This window comes from Hippocampus bargibanti, linkage group LG20 (genome assembly GCF_051943395.1).
Source record: "Hippocampus bargibanti isolate YZ-2025 linkage group LG20, ASM5194339v1, whole genome shotgun sequence".
Classification (NCBI taxonomy): domain Eukaryota; kingdom Metazoa; phylum Chordata; class Actinopteri; order Syngnathiformes; family Syngnathidae; genus Hippocampus; species Hippocampus bargibanti.
The window spans coordinates 4,754,710-4,779,600 of NC_142753.1; the positions used below are offsets into that span (position 1 = coordinate 4,754,710).

At 39.7% G+C, this 24,891-nt stretch overlaps 1 protein-coding gene across 2 annotated transcripts in view; it reads right to left on the reverse strand.

Annotated features, from left to right (window-relative positions):
- Positions 1–24,891, reverse strand: part of khdrbs3 (KH domain containing, RNA binding, signal transduction associated 3) — a 97,802-nt gene that overhangs the window by 6,838 nt on the left and 66,073 nt on the right. For both annotated transcript variants that reach the window (XR_016113450.1, XR_016113451.1), the window contains exon 12: positions 11,496–11,573. The gene's annotated coding sequence lies outside the window, so the exon portion shown is untranslated. The remainder of the gene's footprint in view (positions 1–11,495; positions 11,574–24,891) is intronic.

Consider the following 24,891-nt stretch of genomic DNA (forward strand, 5'->3'; position numbering starts at 1 on the left):
CCGGGACCGAAACGACCCGTTTGTTTGATTCCGTTCCATACGGTTCAACGGTTCAACGGTTGACGTACGGGAGCGACTTTTGATGGGTGACGATACGCCGGCGAATAAAGAACGACATGGCTCTTCGCTGTGTCTCTTAATTACAGGTTTGGAACGGAAAGAAGTAAATAATGATCATATGATTCATCAACTTTGCCTTTTTGAGGCAACCCCCCCCCCCCCCATAGTCATCATCTCTCATTAGGTAATGAATAGTGATTGCTATGAAATGACTTCAGCCCACTCGACTGCCTGCCTATTAGCGTGTTAATCAACAGCATACGAGTGGCGGGCTGCGGCGGATTCCCCTTGAAACAAATTACCCCCCCCCCTCGTCGTCCCTGCACCCAAAAGACAATTCCTCATTTACATAATGAGGGCCAAAGGACGGCAAGGTTTGCTCATCGCCGGAATGCTACCGTGTTGCGCGACGTTTCAAACGCACCTCCCTGCTCTTCCCCCAAAAAAAGAAAATATTATAGAATTAATTATTTTTAAAAATACAAAATACATAATAATAATACTTGATTTATGTTATTATATATAATACATATAATAGATATGTTATTATATATATATAATATATAAATATATATTATCCATCCATATATACATATATATACATACATCCATATATACATATATATACATGTATATGTGTGTATATATATACACATATATAAACACACATATACACACACACACACATATATACACACACACACACGTACACATATATATACACACACACATACACGTGTATATATATATATATATATATATATATATATATATATATATATATATATATATATATATATATATATATATATACATACACACACATACACGTGTGTATATATATATATATATATACACATATACGCATATATATATACACACATATACGCATATATACACATATACATATATACACACATATATATACACACATATATATACACACATATATACACATATATATATATATATATATATATATATATATATATATATATATATATATATATATATATATATATACACATATATATATATATATATATATATATATATATATATATACATATATATATATATATATACATATATATATATATACAGTATATAAAGTTTGGAATGTAATTTTCTCCTTGCGTTCATAGAAATAGTATCGTAATAAGCGGTACTATCGCTATAACCGATATCGATATAACGAGACTTTACTGTATATACACACACACACACACACACACACACACACACACACACACACACACACACACACACACACACACACACACACATATATATATATATATATATATATATATATATATATATATATATATATATATATATATATATATATATATATATATATATGGGAGGGTTCGTCTCTGGGTGCATGAACTTCAAAAACTTTCAGTTTGCATCTTTTATGTACTCCATGCGTACTTATTAATTTACACAAATCTTTAGACAATTTCATGTTTATTATGCTTGGAAAAGAGTACAAGGAATAATTTACTACTGTTGTGGGAGTTTTTTGGGGCGTTAAAAAAAAGGTACTTTAATTGTAATAGGCAATCAGCTTCTATGGACGCTCCCACGTGGTGCGTAAAATGTAGGTTACACTATTTATGCAGGATAGCACAAACCATAATAACCTGACAGCAGAGTTATTTTATGCCAATATATTTTTTTAAATGCATTTTGGTCCACAATGATGTGACCGCAATCTGATTCCCAAGCACTAATGTACCGTCAAATATCATTATTAGGAGTTCCACAGTCAATTTCTAGCACAGTCAATGAAATAAACACGATGCATTTTTATACATTAAATTTGCATAAGACATCAATTTTATTCATTTCCATTTGTTATAATTTTGTGTTTTTTTCTTTTTACATTTTTTAATAGAATCATGCAAAAGGAAGGATATTTCGACCCTATGAAGACTCCGCGTTAAACACTAGTATTCTGGTGCTTTCTCCTATCTTTGTGACTGCTTTATTTCATATGCATGGTTGTTGTCCATGTTAGCGCTTTGTTCCAGCTTGAGTTGTTATTAAAGCGCTGTATAAATCAATATGTATTGTATCTGTATTGTATTGTAAAGAGGAGAATAAATCAAGTACTCTTATCCATCTGTAGCAAAACTAAAGCCACTAAAGATAGGAGTGGGTGAGCGGGGGGGGGGGGGGGGGGCACGATAAGGTCAAAAGCAGAATGTCAGACATGTTTACCCACCGGAGACGTGCAGATTGGCTATTATTCATCGGGGGGAAAAAACAGTTTCCGATAACACAATATTCATTCACTGAGTTTTTACTGTAAATATAATAAAAAGACAAAAAAAGTCACATTGAGACAGTAAAGGTCAATTTTAATGAATGATGATATATTGCAAGTCTATGAGGCGGAATAATGAAATACGAACTATAAGCAAGCACTTCTCGCCAATATTCGCTACGCCATATCTTGTAAGGACAAATAATGAAACGTAGCTCCGTTTTTTTTTCCATTTTGATCGGCTTATATCTGCTCGTTAGAACAGTTCGGCCGATTGAAAACGAGAATGATTTTTTATCACATGGGTGACCAACGCGTAATCATTTCCATTGCGATGGGTCTATTTAACGACGAGGACGACAGACGCCGCGTTACCTGAACTGTGAGCGGAATTAATGGCGACCGCTCAACAGAATGCCTGTACAAACATGCACGCTAAAAACTTCGCCCGAGATAACTTTTGTATAACTTGTCAATATTGCGTACGTAACGATATAGTCATGACGTTTGAGTTACAAAATTTCATTTTCCAAGATGGCGGAATTTTGTGAACAAAACATTTTTCCATGTTTGTTTGAGCTTCAGTTGTTGTTAAAGTGCTATATAAACCAATATGTATATACAGTAAAGTCTCGTTATATCGATATTCAAGGGAGTCCGAAAAAATATCGATATAACCGGGACTATCGATATATCCGACCCTGTTTGCATGTAATTTTCTCCGTGCGTGCATAGAAATAGTATCGATATAACCGGGACTATCGATATATCCGATATCGATATAACGAGACTTTACTGTATTGCATTGTATTTTGGACAGATGCCCCCATTTCCAGATCAGACAACTCCAGACTCATATAATTTAGGAACTTTTTTTCTGTTTAAAGGTTTGAAACGCTACATTGAATGATTATGTAATCCTAAAACACAATATTCTGTGGGTCCTGGAATTTGAGTGATAATGACAAAAACCCTGGCATTGGAGTGGACACATAATCTGGCAGTGAATGAATTAAACTCAACTCAAAGGTGCCCGATTCCTCTTCAGTCCCACTAACTTGAACTGGAAGTTTACCGTCTTTGTTAAAATCCACTCAGAAGTCTGCAGAAAGAGAGCGAAAGCGCAGGGAAGAGATATTGGACAATGTGCTTGAACGATGCCGCTGTCTCGTGGCGCGCTGATAACCTTTCGGCTTATTAGATCAATTAGAGTACACAGCTGGAGGAGAAAATTAATCCTCCGCCGGGCCATTTCGTTTGCTTATTTACTGGCGCGCGTGATTTGGAATGAGGGTAAACAGAGCCCTGATGATGGGCTCTTTGTCACTGTGTAAATGGCTGCCATTGTCTGAAGCAGACAGGCCGCCATTTTACCGCCACGCCTGCTTTGCGGGTTTAATAAACGATATCCCGAAAGCGCATTAAGACAATCGGGAGCGCGTTTTTATCATCACACAAACGACCGTTGAAAGTGCTTGTGCGTGTTGGAAAGGGCTTGCGCACTACGTTGCCACAAGAGGGCGACAAAATCACCCAGCTAATCAAAAGCGTCTGCCAAGAGCATAAGAGGAACCTTCCCTCAGCCGTAATGTGGTTTCCCTCCCCATGATTGTAATTTCCCTCCCTTTGAGGGCAAGGTTGTTCCACACGAGTTGGTTCTCTAATAACCAAGCCAAGCCTTCTCGTGAAAAAAAAAGGTCAATTCATGCGTAGTTGATTGAGCATCTTGTCTGGTGGTCTGCTCAGGAGACTCAAAGAGATATCACATTAATCAGAGGCAAAAAAATATTATATTATTATATATTTATGTATGTATGTATTTATTTACTTACATATTTATTTATTTACTTGCGTATTTATTTACCTATGTAGTTATTTATGTATTTAATTATTTATTTATATATGCATTTCTGTGTGTATTCATGTATGTTTTACAAATGTATTCATGTATGGATTTCTAAATGTATCCATGTATGTATTTATGTATGTCTTCATGTATTAGTGTATGTATTCATATATGTATTTATGTATGTCTTCGTGTATGTATTTTTGTATGTATTCGTGTATGTATTTGTGTATGTATTCGTGTATGTATTCATGTATGTATTCGTGTATGTATTCGTGTATGTATTTATGTATTCGTGTATGTATTCATGTATGTATTTATGTATTCGTGTATGTATTCATGTATGTATTTATGTATTCGTGTATGTATTCGTGTATGTATTTATGTACAGTGAGACCTCAACTTACAAACACCTAAACTTACAAACTTTTCGTCTTACAAACGTCAAATTTATGAAAATTAAACCTTATAATAAGCACTATTATCATAATGCACACCCACCACGGCTGGCGGAGTGATCTTCGGCGGAAGCACACGACCGAACAGCACCAGAGGTTAAGTTACCAACAGTCCATATGGAAGGTGACTCTCCTTCCATAATCCATCAACGACCATCAAAAAGGTCAATAAAACTTTATTTTACAGCACGGTTTATTTCTTTAATTACAGTCCGCGTGTAATGCGCCTCTCTTTCCAAACAGCAATTCCCTTTGACCTTCGACCTCCAACGCCATTCCATCAAGCCATAAATGACCATCACAAATGTAAATTAAGTGACTTTATGATACAATGCAGTGTATTTCTTTCATTACAATACAATAGCACATTTATTATATATTAAATAAGGTATGTTGTGTGTAGTTTTAAGGCTTATTTAGTTGAAAAGTATATTTTATGGAAACCCGGGAACTGATTAATCCCATTTTAATGGTTTCCTATGGGAATTTTTTTTTTTTGAGATACACACTTTTCGCCTTAGACACTCTGGGAACCAATTAAGTTCGTAAGTTGAGGTCTCACTGTATTCGTGTGTATGTGTGTATGTATTCGTGTATGTATTCAAGTATGTATTTATGTATTCGTGTGTGTATCTTTTGTATTCGTGTATGTATTCATGTATGTATTTATGTATTTGTATATGTATTCATGTAAGTATTTGTGTATTTGTGTATGTATTCGGGTATTTATGTATTTGTGTATTTATGTATTTGTGTATTCATATTGATAGATAGATGATCAATCTATCTATCTATCTATCTATCTATCTATCTATCTATCTATCTATCTATCTATCTATCTATCTATCTATCTATCTATCTATCTGTCTGTCTACCTACCTCTCAATTAATCATCCATATATTTATGTACAGTAAAGTCTCGTTATATCGATATTCAAGGAGTCCGAAAAAATATCGATATAACCAGGACTATCGATATATCCGACCCTGTTTGCATGTAATTTTCTCCGTGCGTGCATAGAAATAGTATCGATATAACCGGGACTATCGATATATCCGATATCGATATAACGAGACTTTACTGTATTTATTTTCACCCAAATTTACAGGGACCCCACAACTAAACCACTGGGGAAAAAAAGTCTTAACCTGCAGAAATGACTAAAATAATTTTCAAAGAGCAGGATAATTGTCTGTAACAGACTTTGGGGGCTGGGGGGGTGTCATTGTCACAAAGGCTCAGACGGGTCTTGGGTGGTTTGAGACACAAAGCCTGACGTTTGTATCACCGACTGGAGTGTCATAGCCATTTGTCACGGCTCTGACGTCTCGTACATCGCCGCGATAAACGACGGCGGCGAAAGCCTCTGGCACTTTGTCAAATGATTTGTTCCTTGGGCTCAACTTTGGTTTCTTTTGTGCGCGCAATATTGTAACAGAAGAAGAGGTCCGGCTATTTAATTTCAATATATTAATGTGTAACTTTGATATTCGGTGTCAAGATGTTATTTTCCGCCATCTCCTTGGTTTTTTATCAGTCTTCTTCCCATTCTCATTTCTGAATATGAATATGCTACCTCTGCCAAAAAATGAGTTTAGTATGATCTCAGACGCAGCGGGCAGCTCGCCAACTGTCCGTCGGCAACGTAATTTTAACGGCTAGACGGCGTGCACGCCGGAGCATTGAGCACTTAATGAGCCACATCTCTTGCCCCCAAGAGAGCAAAGAGTGCGTGGCTGTAAATGGAGTGAGTATGAGGTGCCAATGTTTATTTGAGTGCAAACGCAAAGGCCAAGGATTGTCGTATGCTGAATGAAAAGGGGACAAATGAAATGATTTTAGAACAAGGGTGGTGGAATTAAGATGGAATGAAGAAAAAATATTGTAATTATATAGCTAGGATTTTTTTGTGTGGTGGGTGAAGTTCACGGTTATGAGTACAAACACTCCCCTACTTACGAACATTCGAGTTACGGTACATATGAACATTTTTGTCATAACATATGTAGTATTCTCTCTAGTTGTACATATCTTTATAGAGCATATATTTTATGAAATATTTATTTTTCAGGACAAGCCAATCGAGGTTACTTATGCCTTATAATTTTTTATATAACATCCTTATATAAGCCTTAAACATACATTCCATACAAAATATAGCACAGAAGCAACTTACGAACGAATTCACCTTACGAACGAATTCAACTTACAAACGACAGTTCGGAACGTATCACGTTCATAAATTGGGGAGCGTCTGTATATAGAGAAGAAAGTTGTACTTTGCTGTAGTATCGCAGAGTAAATTAAATTTCCCTTCAAAAATTCATGTCCAAACGGGAGACATCAAAATTGAGCACAACCTGAAGTGAAACTGTTGAAGTTGTGTCAAAGTGTCAATCAAAAGCGACCCATGTGTTTTTGCAATGATAAAATATCCTGACATTACCGCGTTACACCCCACCCCCCCCAGAAAAAAAAAGCGCATTAGCAAGAGTAATTGCAACAACAGGAAAGTCCAAGTAGTGGAATCAATGGCATCCATTTTCAACAAGTGGCTTTTGATCACTTGCTATTATTGTAAAATAAACGGCCACTAAGCGCCGCACCGGGCGACCTCTGATTAAAATGTCAACGCCACCGAGTCAAAACCTCAGCGCGACCTCCAGCGGATGAATTAATGAGCGATTTAGGTCTCAGGGCCCCGCCCCCACTCCTTCCTTCCTGCGGCAACGGTGTGATTATGCTAAGTCGTGCGCTACATTTATGTCCATTAATTTTCATGTGACACTAAGTAGGGTTGACTCATATTCTGGCAGCGATCACGTAGGGAGCGGAACCTCGCTGGGGTTCGACACGCACTTTGAACTGACAGACATGTTCTCACGGCGTGAAAAAAATATGAATAAATAAATAATACTTTTGGATAAGAAAATATCTGGAGACCTTGGGGACATTTTTTTATGTTGGAGCGATATGAAAAACATCAAAACTGCAATAGATGAAAATATTCTGAAAAAAGTTCACCCAAGCAACTTGGCCTGAATCTCATCAGTGTAGCGGCGCCGGCGGCTGCTCTCGCTATGCTGAAAGTGAACAACAAGTCACGTCCAGGAGCGCGTTCCCCGGACCGGGGGCCTGCCTCATCAATATTCCCGCTTTTTGTTGGCAACCTCGAGTTGGCTTTTCTGCGCTTTCCACAAGCGAGTCGCAGATTCCGATATTTTACTTAGCTTGTGCTTTGTATTAGCGCTACGAAAGCTAATTTAGGGGAAAAACAAGGTTGATAAATTTATGAACAAACCGACATAAAAATGTCAAATTTTGTAACCATTCGGGTCGTGGGAGCAGAAGCTACAATACGGAAGCCCTTACTCCCCTCCTCCCAGCCACTTTTTCCAGCTCGTGACATAGTCTCCCCAGTGTGCCCGGAACACCTCAATAGGGATGCCTGAGCCACCTCATCTGGCTCCAGGAGAGCCTGGACACCCTACGGAGAAGGTTTATGGAATACTAAGGCAAAAATACATATACAGTGATACCTCGGTTTACGAGCCCCTTGGCTTATGAACTTTTCGGTTTACGAACGTTAAATTTAGGAAAATTTTACATTGGCTGCAAGATTAAAATATCCCATCAGTCAGGCTCCACAAATAACCCACACAAGCCATCTGTACACGAGATGCAAAAAGCTATAAACCCAGCTAAACAGAACACAATTGATGAGGAACTAGGTAAAATTATCGCAGAGAAAGCGCCTAGAAGGGATCATTCCTCAAGATGGTGAAAGAAGAAAGTTACGTTCCTCATCAAGTGTTTAATGCTGATGAAACCACCCACTCCATTCCATCAAGCCATCGACCATCACAAAGGTAAATAAAACGACTTAATTATACAGTACAGTTTATTCCTTTAATTAGAATACTATAGCACATTTATTATACATGAAATGAGGTATATTTTGTGTAGTTTTAAGACTTAGAAAATTAGAAAGTAAAAACAAAAAAATGTTTTATGGAGACCTCGGAACGGATTATTCTCATTTTAATGGTTTCCTCTGGGAAATATTTTTTGGGGATACACACTTTTCGCCTTACACACTCTGTCTGGGAACCAATTAAGTTCGTAAGCCAAGGTATCACTGTATGTGATATATGAAGAACACCGATCAACTAAAGCAATCGTATATACTGCATGCGATACATCGGATTAGTGACGGAAAGGCCGTTGTTTGATTCTAACACGTTCTCTTGTTTTGCACTCTCTCCTCAAAAGTGGCGACCCACTGATGCTCAAAGCGTAGCAAATCATAGCGGCGCAGCACAAGCCGAATTTCCATATCGATGCCACCTACGGTTGCCTTTTCATAGAGCCGCGCTAAATTGCACCTGGAATAATTAAGTCTCGGGCAACTTTAGCCCTCCCTCCCTGTCACCCCACCTCCCATTGTGCACATGACAATTCTTGCATGGAAAACGCTCCAGTGAATTAATGATAGAAATATTAGCCCGGGGTTGGCAGGTTGAGTGGCACCGGGTGACGTTCTAATTAGACCTTTTGGACGCGGAGCACAAAATTACTCACACGTGCGCTCGAGCAAAAGGTAACTTTATTTATTTATTTATTTTAGCTAAAGTTGACTGTTCGCCAATGGGAAATATTCCACCCAAGAGTTGAACTTCTGAACCCATTTAAACACAGTTGCTAACCAAAACAGCAGCAACTGTCCTATCGCATGTGAACCAGCGTAAATAAGCTCCCATCACAAAATTAACTCATTCGCTGCAAGACGACGACGTGTCAAACTGTGTCACTTCAGTGCCAGGGTTTTTGTCATTTTCACTCACATTGCAGGACCCAAAGAATATTGAGTTGTAGGACTACATAAACATTCAATACAGCGTTAGAAACCTCTCAGCAGAAAAAAAAAATAGTTACGTCCTAAATTATCTGGGTCGGGAGTTATCTGAGTTTTAAATGGGGGAGGATGGACAAAAGGCAAATGCTGCTCCTTCGTGAGAGTCAAAAACATTGCCAGAGGTCTGTCCAGCCCTTTATCGGCCCTCCTTGCCGCAAGAAAATCCAAAACCCGAACAAATTCAGGAATGGCGCTCCACGTCATGCTTTTCAATTCATTTGGGAATGGCAACGAATGAGATTTCTTCATCAGTCGGAACAGTTTGCACCACTTCTGGGCCAAGTCCACCATTTTACACGATCACACCGGCAAGTTAAAAAGACCACAAACGATCTGCCTTTCACTAAAAATCGCTGGCATAGATAGTTGAACAAAGATATGTGTTTTGTAGTCAACACCATTTTTGGGCCAACTCCACAAAGTTGGATGATTTGGACCCGGTTGCCCCCGTGCATACTTGGTATGACTACAGCACAAAACCCTTCGAAATTAAATTTTAAAGGACAACCGACACCATTTTTTTGTTTCCTAACTGACATCAGAAAAACATTTTATAGCATCTGAAATACGCAGGTTGATATTTTTCGTTTAATGCAAAACACCTATAAAAATGACTTAAAGTGTCCCAAAACTGCCACAAATGAGCTTGAAACTGGGGTGATTCAGAAAGTCCCGCCCATTTGTTCGTGTCGTCACTATGGGTCACACACTGCCTTTCTCCAGAATCAAAACAATTGCTTCAGAGAGTTCAGATTCAGAGAAGATGCTTTCTTGTTACTCATCCAGTTATGAATACGATTCAAATAGTTCTGAAGAGGAAAACATACATGTTTGCAATCAAGTAAAGAAGTACATCCGTATCAATTCGAGTCGTCTGCAAGTGATGAAAGCGGTGAACATCTGGATTCCGATGTAGCGCCCAGAAAATGCACAAGATGGCGCACAAGCTGCATTGTGTCCAGTATATGAAATGGGCTGTCCACTGGGAATTTGTGTAAACTCACCCCTTCTTTATGCGTGTTACCGCAATAGGCTGCGACACACAACGATTCACTATAGCGTTATTCATGTAGTTTTCCTTCTAATTTCGTGATCAACACGGTGTTTTCAGTTGAAAAAAGGACCCAAAATGCATTGTATGTCACTTTCTCGGTCAGGGGCGTTCCCTCCGTGACGTCACTCCGGGCATCGTCATCAACTCGAAAACAAGACTTCATGAATATTCAGCACGAGTCTTAAAATATAGCTATTTGTGGTGGAATCTTCATAAAATGCGCTGAGTAGAAGTCATTTGAAGTCATTTTACAAATAATGGACGCAACTTGTGTCGGTTGTCCTTTAAGATAAATGATAGGTACATTTTTTTCAGATTTCCGGCAAAGAAATGGCCTCTGATTAAATCCTTGCAAGGAGACCACACACAAGCCGCGTTGTTGACAATTGGCGAGAAATACAAAGTGGTATCGTGTGCGCCATTTCACACTTGGCTTGCTGTATTCTTCACGGAGAGGAAACTCCTACTCATCACAACTAAGCGGCGACCTTGAGACTTTTATGCAAATGTGAGAGAGGACGACGCATACTGTATGGTACACTCGAGCTGAATCTTCACTCACTCCTTGAAATAGCTCGTCTTCAAAAAAAAAATTAAAGGGCAAGGGCTGACTGTTAGGCGTCGATTGAGTAAGCGAGAAATCGGAGAAATGCCAAAAACTTGGTCCATGTCCACTCAAGTGGCCACATCGGGTTCCACGCTCTCAAAATAAGTGACATGAATAGCCGTCGCTCTCAAAAGAAGTTGATATCATATGAAGGTGAGCTATTAATCCACCCTCCCTGCCCATCCTCCACCCCAAGAGACGCGACCGCCAAGGTCATTCGGCACCACGGCGGTGAAGTCTTCTCACCTCTGCAAGCAAATGAGCAGAGTGTCGTCTTACCGTCTGAGCTTTTATGTTGTCACGAACCGCATCCTGCTGTCAAGGCGCTTGCACTCGCATGATGGATCGCAGTTGAGGCTGAATGGCAAAAAAAAAAGGCTTTTCAGGCGCATGAGGGGTATACAAAAATGAAACCAAAGCTCTTCGGGTTACTGTTTGACGGTCTCTTATCGCTGACCACTTCGCAATGTAGTTTGACTTAAAGGACAACCAACACCATTGTTTTTGTTTCCTGATATCAGAAAAAAACGTTTTGTAGCATCTAAAATACCCAAAACACGCAGTCTGATATTTTTATTCAAATGCAAAACACCAATAAAAATGACTTAAAGTGTCCAAAAACGACTTTAAAAATGAAACCGGAAATGGACAGTTTCAGAAGGTAAAGCCCACTTGCTCGTGACGTCACGTTAAGACGTCTTGCCTTGCTCGAGAAAAACAATGGCTTCAGATTCGGAGAAGATGCTTTCTTGTTACTCATCCAGTCATGAATATGATTCAAATAGTTCTGAAGAGGAAAGTATAAATGTTTGCAGTCGATTAAAGGAGTCCTCCCATATCAATTCAAGTCGTCAAGGACAACATGTAGTGTCCCAGAAAGTGCAAAAGATGGCGCCAAAGCTCCGTTGGAAATGGGCTAAATTGTCTGCTGGGAATTGATGTCAGCCAATATCAAATAGTAGTCTTGGTGCAACACACAACGATTCACCATCGCGTTATTTATGTGTTTTCCTTCTAATTTCGCCATCAACACGAATCGACACGATGTTTTCAGTACCGCAAAATGCATTGTGTGCCGCTTTCTCTGTCAGGGGGCGTTCCAAATGTGATGTCACGTAGGGGATCGTCAACAACTCAAAAAAACAAGACTTCCTGAATATTCAGCGCGAGTCTTAAAACGTAAAATATAGCTATATGCGGTGCAATCTTTGTAAAATGCGCTCAGTAGAAGTCATTTGAAGTGATTTTACAAATTATGGTCACAACTTGTCCGGAGGCGTCGGTTGTCCTTTAAACGCAACAGTCACTTGGCCCAAACAATTGGTTGAGTTGGAAGACCAAAAATAGGGGAAAATAGGGTTCGTAAATTCACAAGGTGAGTTAGTAGGAAACACCCTGCTTCCGAAATTAACAAGCAGAACAATTAACTTATTCACTGCCATTCACGAATTGATTCGGGAATTGAAAATATGACGTAGAGTGCCATTCCCAAATTTGTTTGGGTTTTATTTTTTCATGCTTGGGTGCCGATAAAGTGCTCGCCATGGCCTCTGGCAAAGTTTTATTCCTTTCCTTAGGGGGGCAGCATTTCCATTTTTAACATGTCCGCGCTTCGTTCCAGCTTCAACTGTTGTGAAAGCACGATCTAAATCAATATGTATGAATTGCATTGTATTTTGGACAGCTGCCCTCATTCGAAGCTCATATAACTCCAGACCCATATCATTTAGGAATTAACTTTTTTTTTCTGATGAAAGAAGAGAGCCTAAGGTTTCTTACGTTGCATTGAACGTTTTAAGCAGTCCTAAAATTAAATATTCTTTGGGTCCTGCAATTTGAGTGAAAATGACAAATTGCCCATCGTCTGGCAGTGAAGGGGTTAATTGATCATCACAAGTCATGGCAGCGTTGCTCTGATTTGTCAACACGTCTTGAATGTGTTGAGTCGAAATGTCGCCCGATCGTTGGACTGAAGAGACCGCGAGCAACGTGAACTCACCCGTCCATGCACGGCATGTCATCAACCTGCCTTTCAGATGTGCTCTTGAAAAAAAAATGGTGACTGCTACCATAATGTGTCAAATGAAATTCAGAATGTGTAATTTTTTCGTTAATCATCTATTTTTCTATAGTTTGTTCCGTTTCATTTTTGAACCCAAATTATAAACTGCAGAACTTATTATCAAGGAATTAAAAACCAAATATCAATTTTTATGATTTACACAAAAGAATTGCTTCCGATCTTTTCTCTAAATTCAACAGTGACGTGCTGTCAGGGGAGGCGGGCGAGGCAGTGCCTCACCTGTCATGGAAATATCAAATGAAAAAATAAATTAAACAGTTATATGTATTTAGTGATTTGTACTTTAAAGTTCTTGTCCATTTAACTTCACCGTTTTTGGAATTTTTTCAAAATCGCTGAATTGTCACATTTACCGTTCAAATACTAAGTAGAGACGAGCGGTGAGGCAGCAGCCGGCTGAGCCTCAACATGGATTGCGCAATCACTATGCTTACTGTGCTGGCTTGCTCTGCAGTGAGACTGCATTGCTGTCCTTCTGCATATCGCTATTAAAGCGTTCAAATACATTTAGTATATGAACTAAGTTTCTACAGTTTAGCTGGTATATAATGTACAGTCACTGTACATTATAAACACTGTACTACAGTGTTTATTTTGTTTTATTTTTATCAAAATACTGTGCGTAGGTGAGGCACACAGTTCTCCCGCCTCATGACAGGTGGCGCTTGTGATTCCAGAGATACTTGCGACTCCACGGCTGCAGAATAATAGAATTAGGGACAGAAAGCTACAGTAAACAGTTAGCAAGTAAAGTGCAACCCTCCAGTCATTTTTTCATGTTGCTTGGCCTTATTTTCAGAATGGAGGATTACATATCTAAATTGAAAGAATTTCCTAAACTGGACTCTCAATCGAAGCAGGAGGTAATAATTAAAGGAAGACCAACACCGGAACTAAAAGGTTTTGCTTCAGACAACGGGACAGAATACTCGCTCTTTTCAGACGGACTGGTACACACGAAAAGGCGGGCTGTGTGGATGTCCAGCAAGAAACCGCCCTTTCTGCTTTTCCTGGCTTCTGTTCTCAACTTATGACAATGTCTGGACTCAAATGGGATATTGCGAGCTAAAAAATTTACAACGGAGCCTCATCAAACATGAGCGGACGACCGCGCACATCCAAAGTCAAATCGCGCTAAAAACATTCGGGATGTCCAGGATCGAGGATCGACTCAACATCAGCATCCACAATGCTAAAAGGTAAAGGAGAAGCGGGAGATTTTAAAAGATCTCATCAATGCCACCTGCTTCCTTGCCAAACAACAGCTGGCATTTCGTGGAAATGATGAAAGTAAAGGCTCTGCTAATCGTGGCAACTATGTTGAACTATTTACATGCTTTCGCTGAGAAAGATGAAAGGCTAGCGAGACATTTGGAGACATCCACTGTATTTTCTGGCCTGTCAAACAGAATACAGAACGATTTAATTGAAGCAGTTGGTGATGTCATTGGAAATGACATTAAAAAGGAGATCGGTGCAGCCCCATTTGTTGCTGTAGAACAGGGGTGTCAAAGTCATTTTTTGCCGCGAGCCACATTGTAGTTATGGTTTCCTCTCAAGGGCCGTTATGAATTTGGGGAACCCATTAGAATGATTAAATCCCTTCAAATATTACATATAGAGCACACAGCAAATTAATGAATATCTCGTTTTCAAATCTGAAGTCAAGAATAATGACTTTTATTGTGGTTGACATCCAAAAATATGAAATTTTGGCTCAGATTTTAGCAATCATCATGGAATTTAACAAGTTTGATTTGCTTTCGCGGGCCGAAAAAAATGATGTGGCGGACCGGATTTGGCCCGCGGGCCTTAACTTTGACACCTGTGCTGTAGAAGTAGATGAGACTGTCATTCTCAGCACTGAAAAGACTGAAAACATACAGTCGGAACAAGACTGATCAAGGACGACTTTCTTCACTGGCAGTGAATACCTTTATTCGTCCGACAATGGGGAAATTTGCAGTCCACAGTCTCCATTGAGACAGAGAGACTTTTAAAACTGAAGAAAGATAAGGAAGGCTTCTACAAAGATGTTATCGATGCCTTTCTTCAGAAGGAGCGGCGCATGGACTTCATTTACAAGTAAAGGTAACACGATAACGTTTTTTTAAATGATTTTTTTCGATGCTACAGTTTGTATATATAAAGAATGCTGACATGACATTTTAAACAAAACACGTTAACTGTTGCCAATCAAATGGTGAATAAGCTACTCTGTAGAGTTCATATGTTTGTAAATCTGACTGTGATGACGTCAGTGCCTCACCAGCCATGAACCTCACCGCACGTCACTGAAATTCAACTCTGACCATGTCGTGATCTAACAGTTCAGACTGGGAATTTAGATTTTATTTTCAGTCCAAAATAATCTGTTTTGGGGTCAAATAGTAAAAATTTGGTTCATACGACGCCACGAAAACCGTGACAGCCAAGCTTTTCCGTAAGTAACGATCGCGAAGGGGTCTTAGCTTTGATGGCTAATTAGCGCAGGCGGCTGTCAGAGTAGCAATGGCGACGAGCAGAGATTTGATTTGATGCTTCTATTTATGTTTTCGCAGCTCGCTTTTGTTCTCCTGGGGGATGATTGGGTTGCAGAGAAGGCCTCAAGAGGGATGAGAAAGAACAAGGGAGGGTGGGGCTTGAGGGGTCATGGGGGTGGGGTGGGGGGGTGGACATCATATTTCTCTTTCCCGCGCTGGATGTGACCACAGTAATTATAGATCCTCGGGAAGCAGGCAGCGAGATTCATCAGACATATTTTTAGAATACGAGAAGCCGATTCATTTATTTTAATCAAGATGACAGGTGTCAGCTCAGTGGAGAATTAAAAAAAAAAGCTGCTGAAAGCTGCTTAAAGTTGTCAATGGCGTGACATTTTGAGCAGGCAAAAGGTGTGAATGATCCCGTTGGAAATTTGTGCCTTGGGGCTAAAGTGCAGGCGAGAGATGAGTGTCACATCCGCGTTCTAAAAAAAAATGTTTACTGCGGAAAATGTTCTGTTTCCCTTTCCATCACTGATGCTAAAAGTGGAAAGATTTGGGCACGTACGAGTCTTGCGGTTTTAAGCAAATTGATGGCAAAAAAATACCATAAATAACAATAATAAATAATTATTATTAGAGTTACGACCACCCGTACTTACGACCGCCAGACTTTTTTTTTTTTTTAATTCTACGACTGCCACCGCTACAGCCAGCGGTCCGTGCAGGATGATTTATTAAGCTACAACACAAAGCGCTGCTCCCAAAAAGAGGACCAGGGGAATAATCAAAAATAAAGAACACTAAAAACGACGAGTTGCGGGGGGGCAATGGGAAACCCGACAATGGCGAGAAACAACTCGCACACGGTGGTGCAGAAACGTAATAATAATAATAATAAATTTCATTTATAAGCGCCTTTCAAAACTGGGGGGAGGGGGCTCGGACGAAGACATAGAAAGTCCAGGGTAAAACAAAGTACAAATACAAGTTGACAGCGTCCCATTTTCGTACCCGCAAACGCCGCGTCGGGCTCATGGTCGGCGCCGCCGCCTCTTTCAGACAGGTGACCTCGTCTGGCTTCTCCGTTAGCAGGGAGAGTGATTTTTGTAAAGCTTGCATGCATGGGAAGCTGTGCGTATTGGGTCAGCAGAAAGCGTATGCGCCGGCACAGTAATAAAGATTCATAATACGAAATATAAAATGATTAAAATGACACTAAAAGTTATAAGATTTATAAATGAACTGTCAACATTTTGGTATCAAATAGTATTCAATAGAAAAAGTTGCTTAAAAACAACAAATTGACATCGTATACTATCCTGTCGTATAGGAGATGCCAGCGTGCCATCATTTGTTATGATCATTTTATCCTCGCGTCAGCTATTTTGAATGCTTTTGATTTATGGCCGTTTGACTTACGACGGTTTTGTCGGAAAGGAACCTGGTCGTAACCCAGATGTTACCTGTATATATATGTTGCTTCACCATGTTTGCTTCCAACTCTGGGCTACAATACTTTCCCCAAAATCTGCAGCTTTGTACAAAAAAAAAGTAACAATCTTGAAACCGTATTGTATTGGTTTGACAGCATCATTTCTATCGAAATGCAGTTTTTGATTCATGTACGTACATTTTTTTTCTCGCACTTATATTGTGTTAGTTCTTCGGTTTTACGAGAAAAAAACTCACCGTAACTTGGTGGGTGGCGCATTTCATGGAGAATGACAATATGCGCCATAAAACTTTGATATCTGATGATTTATTCTTGTCTCGTCACCACGCGCACGTTGCATCAGTCACACCGCAGGAGCGAACTGCTGATAAAATTCCGCGAAACGGCGGCGGGAGCAAATAAATCGGCATGCTGACCACAACAATGCATTATCGCCACCCTTGTTTGGGTTGTTTTCACATTTGCGCGCACGCGCGCGCACACACACACGCACGCGCGCGCACACAAGGGGGGGGGGGGGTGGAAAATGATTCCGATCAATAGCAAAGAAAGCAATTTCAGTTTTTTTTTATTGGTATCGTCTCTATCAATCTTGTATTTCCATATTGCAACGCCTCAATCCGCCCCCATCCCCCACTCCCCACCTGCTGTTCTCCCAGCAGGAAATAGGCATTCACAGTGCCTTCTCAATGACTTCGTGAAGAAAAATGAATCCCCAAGGATGGAAAATGAGAACAATGAATAATGAAACGCCCAACGAGATACGTCTGACCTGATGCAATCCGTACAACCGGTTTCGAGACACGAAAGGTGGTGATCACCGGACTGGCAAGAGTCCATATGGAGGGGGGCACCATTAGAGTGAGAGGAAACAAATAGGCTTTTTTGACGCCGCACGTGTAATCATTTGATTGAGGCGGCTTTGCCAGAAAAGCAGAGCGCCCGAGTGGAGATAAATGGAACATTTTGCAGCGATAAGATCGATGATGCATTTCCCGTCATTTGGAACAGACTACATGTCTTCGGGCGGCGTGGCAATTTTCTCACTTTGCGCCAAAGCGGAGGTGGCGGTGGGGAGTCTCGTTACACTTTGCATCGCCTGCCTCAAGTTGAGAAGATGGTAAATGTTTGCTCGGCGGAAAAAATGTCACAATGAGACAACAAGCAGACCTTATGTAAGGCGAAGAAATCAAAATGTTCCTTGCTCGTGGGAAGGTGGGAGCAGTTACTTGCGCCTTCTCGGCTGTGAAGTGAGCATGTTAACCACTCGACTACCCGGTTAGTTTTTATTCTTGGGGAAAAAAAACGTTTCATTTGAAATCACTTGTGTAATTCTTTGTTGTTTTAAATCCATATAGTATTTGTCAAGTGCATGGTTTCGTTAAGTCCAATAACCTTTCCCTAATCGAAGTTAAATGAATTGAATCAACTTTAGCAATTAAACACTCAACCGAATGCCCTAAATAAATAAATAAACAAACAAACAAACAAACAAACAAACAAATAAATAAATAAATAAATAAACGGTTAAAGTAATTGCATGCATGCATGCATTTACCTTAACTGTTTATTTGAGACAATAATAAATCATCAGATATCAAAGTTTTATGGCGCATATTGTCATTCTCCATGAAATGCATGCATTTACTTTACATACATGCATGCACTTACTTTACATACTTTACATGCATGCATGCATGCATGGATGCATACATACATACATACAGTAAAGTCTCGTTATATCGATATTCAAGGGAGTCCGAAAAAATATCGATATAACCGGGACTATCGATATATCCGACCCTGTTTGCATGTAATTTTCTCCGTGCGTGCATAGAAATAGTATCGATATAACCGGGACTATCGATATATCCGATATCGATATAACGAGACTTTACTGTACATACATACATAGATACACACACACACACACACACACACACACACACACACACACACACACACACACACACACACACACACACACACACACACACACACACACACACACACACACACACACACACACACACACATAAACAATACCTAACTAAATTACAATAAATAAATACACAAATAAACAAACAAACAAATAAATAAATAAATAAATAAATCTGCAAGAAGTCTTGTCAGCCACCACAGGATGAAAAGATTAAAACAAAAATAGCAACCCAAACCCTTTGTTTAATGACGCCGACTACAGTGCACGAGAATTAGATTAAAATTCAAGAATAGCCTCCCACACATGCTACACGGTGCTCATTCCAAACATCGACCTTTAATACAGAGAAGTAAACCGCCTGCGCCGCATTATACTTTCTTATTTGTAACATAGAAATCCCAAATTTGATACTCAGTGAGATTTGAAAGCTGTGATTGATTCTGACATTTTTAAGTGGGAAAAGTGAAGTTTTGATTGCAACTCGCCACATCTCCAACTGCGCGACTAATTATGTACAAGACTTGCACGACAAACCATTTGAAGCGGTATCAAGGTGATTTTCAGATCAAGTATTTCTGCTCGGGTCTTTGAGAAAGATGGGTGAAGATCCAGACACTTTCAAGCAACTTTCATCCACAACACGAACCACGAGCACTGGAGCCCCGCAGGGATGCATCCTCTCTCCATTGCTCTTCTCTCTCTACACAAACGACTGCACCTCAACGCACCCAGCTGTCAAATTCATAAAGTTCGCAGACGACACCACGGTCATCGGTCTGATCAAAGACGGCGACGAGTCTGCGTACCGACAACAAGTGGAGCAGCTGGAGCTCTGGTGCAGCTGTCACAACCTGGAGCTGAACACGCTCAAGACAGTTGAGATGATCGTGGACTTCAGGAAACATCCATCACCACAGCTACCCCTCACACTATCCAACTGCCTGGTGTCAACCGTTGAGACCTTCAAGTTCCTGGGAATCACAGTCTCCCAGGACATGAAATGACAGTCTCCCAGGACATGAAATGGGAGGTCAACACCAACTCTATCCTGAAAAAGGCCCAACACAGAATGTACTTCCTGAGGCTGCTAAAGAAGCATGGCCTGCCACAGGAGGTGCTGTAACATTTCTACACGGCTGTCATCGAATCCATCCTGTGTTCTTCCATCGCCGTTTGGTTCGGGCCGCCACAAAAATGGACAAAATCCGACTTCAACGGACAGTTAGGACGGCGGAAAAAATCATTGGCACCGCCCTACCCACTCTCGAGGACTTGCACACTGCAAGAATCCAAACTAGGGCGCGGAAAATCCTACTGGACCCTCCGCACCCTGCCCACCACCTTTTCCAGCTACTCCCCTCAGGCAGGTGCTACCGATCCATGCGCACCAAATCCAGCAGACATTTAAACAGCTTCTTCCCCCAAGCCATTAACTCTTTGAACTCTTTGAACTCTTTCAACAGTAGCCAAAATGGAACTGTATAGTGCCACTTAGCAGTTTTTTTTTGACGACGATACTAGTGCAGCGTGTTCTACCGGAAACAAATTCCTTGTGTGTTCTACATACTTGGCAATAAAGATGATTCTGATTCTGATCTGATTCTGAACTTTGGACTCATGTTGACAGTCCAACTGTCAAAACTCAAAGGTAAGTCAGCTACGGCACTTGCTATTTTAGTAGCATCAACATTTAAAGGACAACCGACGTCACTTTTTTGTTTTTTAACTGACACCAGAAAAACGTTTTATAGCATCTAAAATACCCAAAACACGCAGTATGACATTTTTAGTCAAAGGCAAAACACCAACAAAAATGACTTAAGGTGTCCAAAATCTGCGAAAAATTGAGCTGCGAATTGGGCATTTTCAGAAAGTCCCGTCCCCATTTTGTGACGTCACGCCAAGACGTCTTGCATTGCTTGTGAATCAAAACAATGGCTTCAGATTCTGAGAATATGCTTTCTTGTTACACATCCAGTTATGAATATGATTCAAATAGCTCTGAAGAGCAAAGCATACATGTTTGCAATCGATTAAAGAATGTATTTGGGCCATTTTGAGGCAACATTGGGGGAAAATCTCTCACAAAAAAAGAGGCACAAAATGGCGACCTACTGTGGCCACCTCCGTTACCACAGGCTGATAAATTCTTAAATGGCGCTTGGACGCCCTCTGGCGGCTTTTGGGTGCAACACGAGGTCCCCAGACCAAACAACTACAGCAAAATACATTGACGTGATGGAAGGACAATGCGTCCTTTTCACGGTCAGCAGGCGGTCCTTTTCTGACGTCACGTGAGGACTCGTCACCAACTCAAAAACAAGACTTTCTGAATATTCAGCGCGAGTCTTAAAACGTAAAATATAGCTATATGCGGCGGAATCTTATTAAAATACGCTCAGTAGAAGTCATTTGAAGTGATTTTACAAATTATGGACACAACTTGTCCGGGGACGTCGTTTGTCCTTTAAGTCAAGTCAAATTCAGCTTAATTGTCAAATATGCTCATATGCATGACATACAGCACAGATGAAATTAATGTCCTCTCGGACCCAGGGTGCAGGGCATGCAAGGCACTTATAACGTGGCTAAAAAGACATACAATTGATAACAGACAAGACATGTCATTTCTGAATGTAAAGTGAGGTAGTGTCATCTGGAAAGTGAGGTAGTGACGTATGTTAAGTGAGGTAGTGACATATGTAAAGTGAGGAAGTGACGTATATAAGCACGCCTAGTATCAAGATCTCAATTTTCCAGACCCCTCGCGCCAGATACACCTCAGGAGATTACCGACCATTTCCGCCATGCTTGTCACACCCAATGATTTACTAGCATCAGTGTTCCGTTTGCATCCGAGGCGGTGTGAAATATCAGAATCCGATAATCACGCTAAATCCATCAGATAGCAGTTTAGCTAGTTGCTCAAATGTCCAGATTGATGCGCAGGCAAAGTGCTATTGATTGATAAGACTCTCTATCATGTTTATCGATTGCGTCGCTGCGCGGCCGCGGATTACAGCCAACCATCGTGCACTCTGTGTTTCGCCGTGGAGAGAAAAAGAACGCCGCCGCCTCAGGTAATGAAATATGAGGAGCCATTGAATTGGAAAAATAAATGCGCTCCAAAATATTGCTCGGCAAAGCAAAAGTGATGGGGTCGTGAAATAATCATTATTTACAAGGAGTGGGGGGAGGGAGCTGTCGGAGAAGATGACAAGGCTCATCCCGTTCAGCATTTTTCATGCAGCAAGAAACAGTAGCGAGCCAGGTTGCGACATCTGGGTTCACGTGCACAAGCGCATGTGGCGGTACATTTAAGAAAAAGCGCGATCAATAACCAATCTAGGGAGCAGAAGTGGGTCAGCGGCAACATAGTGAGGTGTTTAAAAATACGCTGCACCTCAACAATGATAACGGACGGCGCCTCGGTGCTTGACGATAAGGCCAGACCGAAGGCATTGCTGGCCAAGGACAAACAATCCCCACGTCGACAAGTGCTCAGCGAGCAGGATTTTCTGTTGCGCATATTCAGAAAACTCTTTTCACATCGAATTTCAGGGCAAAGACTATTTGAAGCAATATTATGCTAGGACCTAGCATAATATTGCTAGGCAGCATAATATTGTAGGCAGCTACTATAGGAGCTAGGTAGTACAGCTCGGACAGAACACACACTGTAAGAAAAAAATGTCCTTGCCTGTAAAGTAGCCTTGAGAGTTTTAAAAGGCGCTTATAAATAAAATGTATCATTATTATTATCATCATCATCATCATCATCATCATTATTATTATTATTATTATTATTATTATATAAACTTGTACTGTATATTTTTTTCTGAAAAACACGTTTGAAAATATTTAAAATACCTCAAAAATGTAATGTCTTCACTACTTTTAATACCTTGTAATTCTGAATTTATTTATTCATCTATTTAATTATTTTATGTTTCTATTTATTTATTTATTCATTCATTTATATGAACGCTGACACGTGTGGCTGCCGCTGCTCACCCGCAGAAAAAATATCCTGTGACTGTAAAGTGTCTATGATAATAATAATAATAATAATAATAATAATAATAATACATATTATTATGATTATTATTATTATCATCATTTATTTACCTATCTCTTTACCCATCTACCTATCTATCTCTATGTATTTAATTATTCATCCATTTATTCATCTATTTATTCATCCATTTATTCATCCATGTATTCATATATGTATTTATTTATTTATTTGTCTATTTATTTGTCAATTTATTTATGTATTTATTTATGTGGGTGGAAGACAGAAACCTGACAGACATTTTTCTTCCTTTGGTCATAAATCTGCTGCAGGCCAATAAATCACGTGGATCATATTTACACACACACAAATGCACACACACAGACACACAAACGCACACACATCCACCCACAAAGTGGCTCACTGATGTGGATCAGATTGCATGCATTTGATACTGAGGTCTGATCAATGAAGGATCAGAGCGACACGCCTGTGTCCTTCGTTTACTTAAGTCTTACTGATCAATTCACTCAGCTCGTCCATGAGAAATATTCACCAAGGAAGAAGGAATGGAAGAAATGGACAAAAGAAAACGAAAAGCATGATCGTCTGGTTTGCCAAAAGTTCTTGCCAAGGCCACAGATTGATTTGAGCCTAGAGGCAAAGTGCCCTGTGTCATGAAGAAAAAGTTCTTATCAGCTCAAGGCAATGCTGGAGAAGAGAGTTTTTGTTGATGAATCAGTTGCACGTGCTTAAATAAAAATAATAATAATAATAAATAAAATAAAAAGGAAGCGATCAGAAGAAAAATATTGAGCAATCAAAAAATTGACCAAATATGACCATTTTTTTACTACTCCCAAAATGTGAAGACATTAAAAAAGAGGAGAATTGAAAAACAATACAAAAAAATGATGAAATAATGACCATATTTTTTGATTTTCTTCAAACGATGACCTTTTATGTGAAGTCATATTGAGCCGCAACAGGTCTATAGCACCTTATAATGTAGTGTCCCTTATATTTCAAAAACTTTTGTATATTTTTATATTTGGAAAACTTTTTTCATTCACTGAAAGTGTGTCTTATAGTCCGGTGATCCTTATATATGGAAAAAGTTTGAAAAAACACCATTCACAGGGGTTGCGCCTTACACTCCGGTGCACCTTATACATGAGAAAATACGGTAAGTATTACCTATTTTTTTAAGACAGTTAAAAAAAGAGGATAGTCAAAAGCAATTAAAAAATAATGAAATGATTAAATCATCAATATAAAGTATCTTTAAAAAAATACTCATTTTAAGAATATGGCAGAAATCTTTAATGTATTTTCACAGCTGCTTAACAGTCAAAATGACTTCAGAAACAACTCAGCCATAACGTTGCATTGTAAGAAAAAGATTGCAAACACCACCCAGGGGCCAAAATACTTTTTTTTCTTTTGACAAAGTAATTTAAAGGACAACTGATACTTCCGGACAAGTTGAGTCCATAATTTGTAAAATCACTTGAAATGACTTCTACTGAGCGCATTTTACAAAGATTCCACTGCATATAGCTATATTTTACGTTTTAATATTCGCGCTGAATATTCATGAAGTCGAGTTGATGACGCTGCCCTAAGTCACATCACAGAGGGAACGCCAGTGACCGAGAAAGCAACACACAATGCATTTTGGGAATTTTTTTTCATC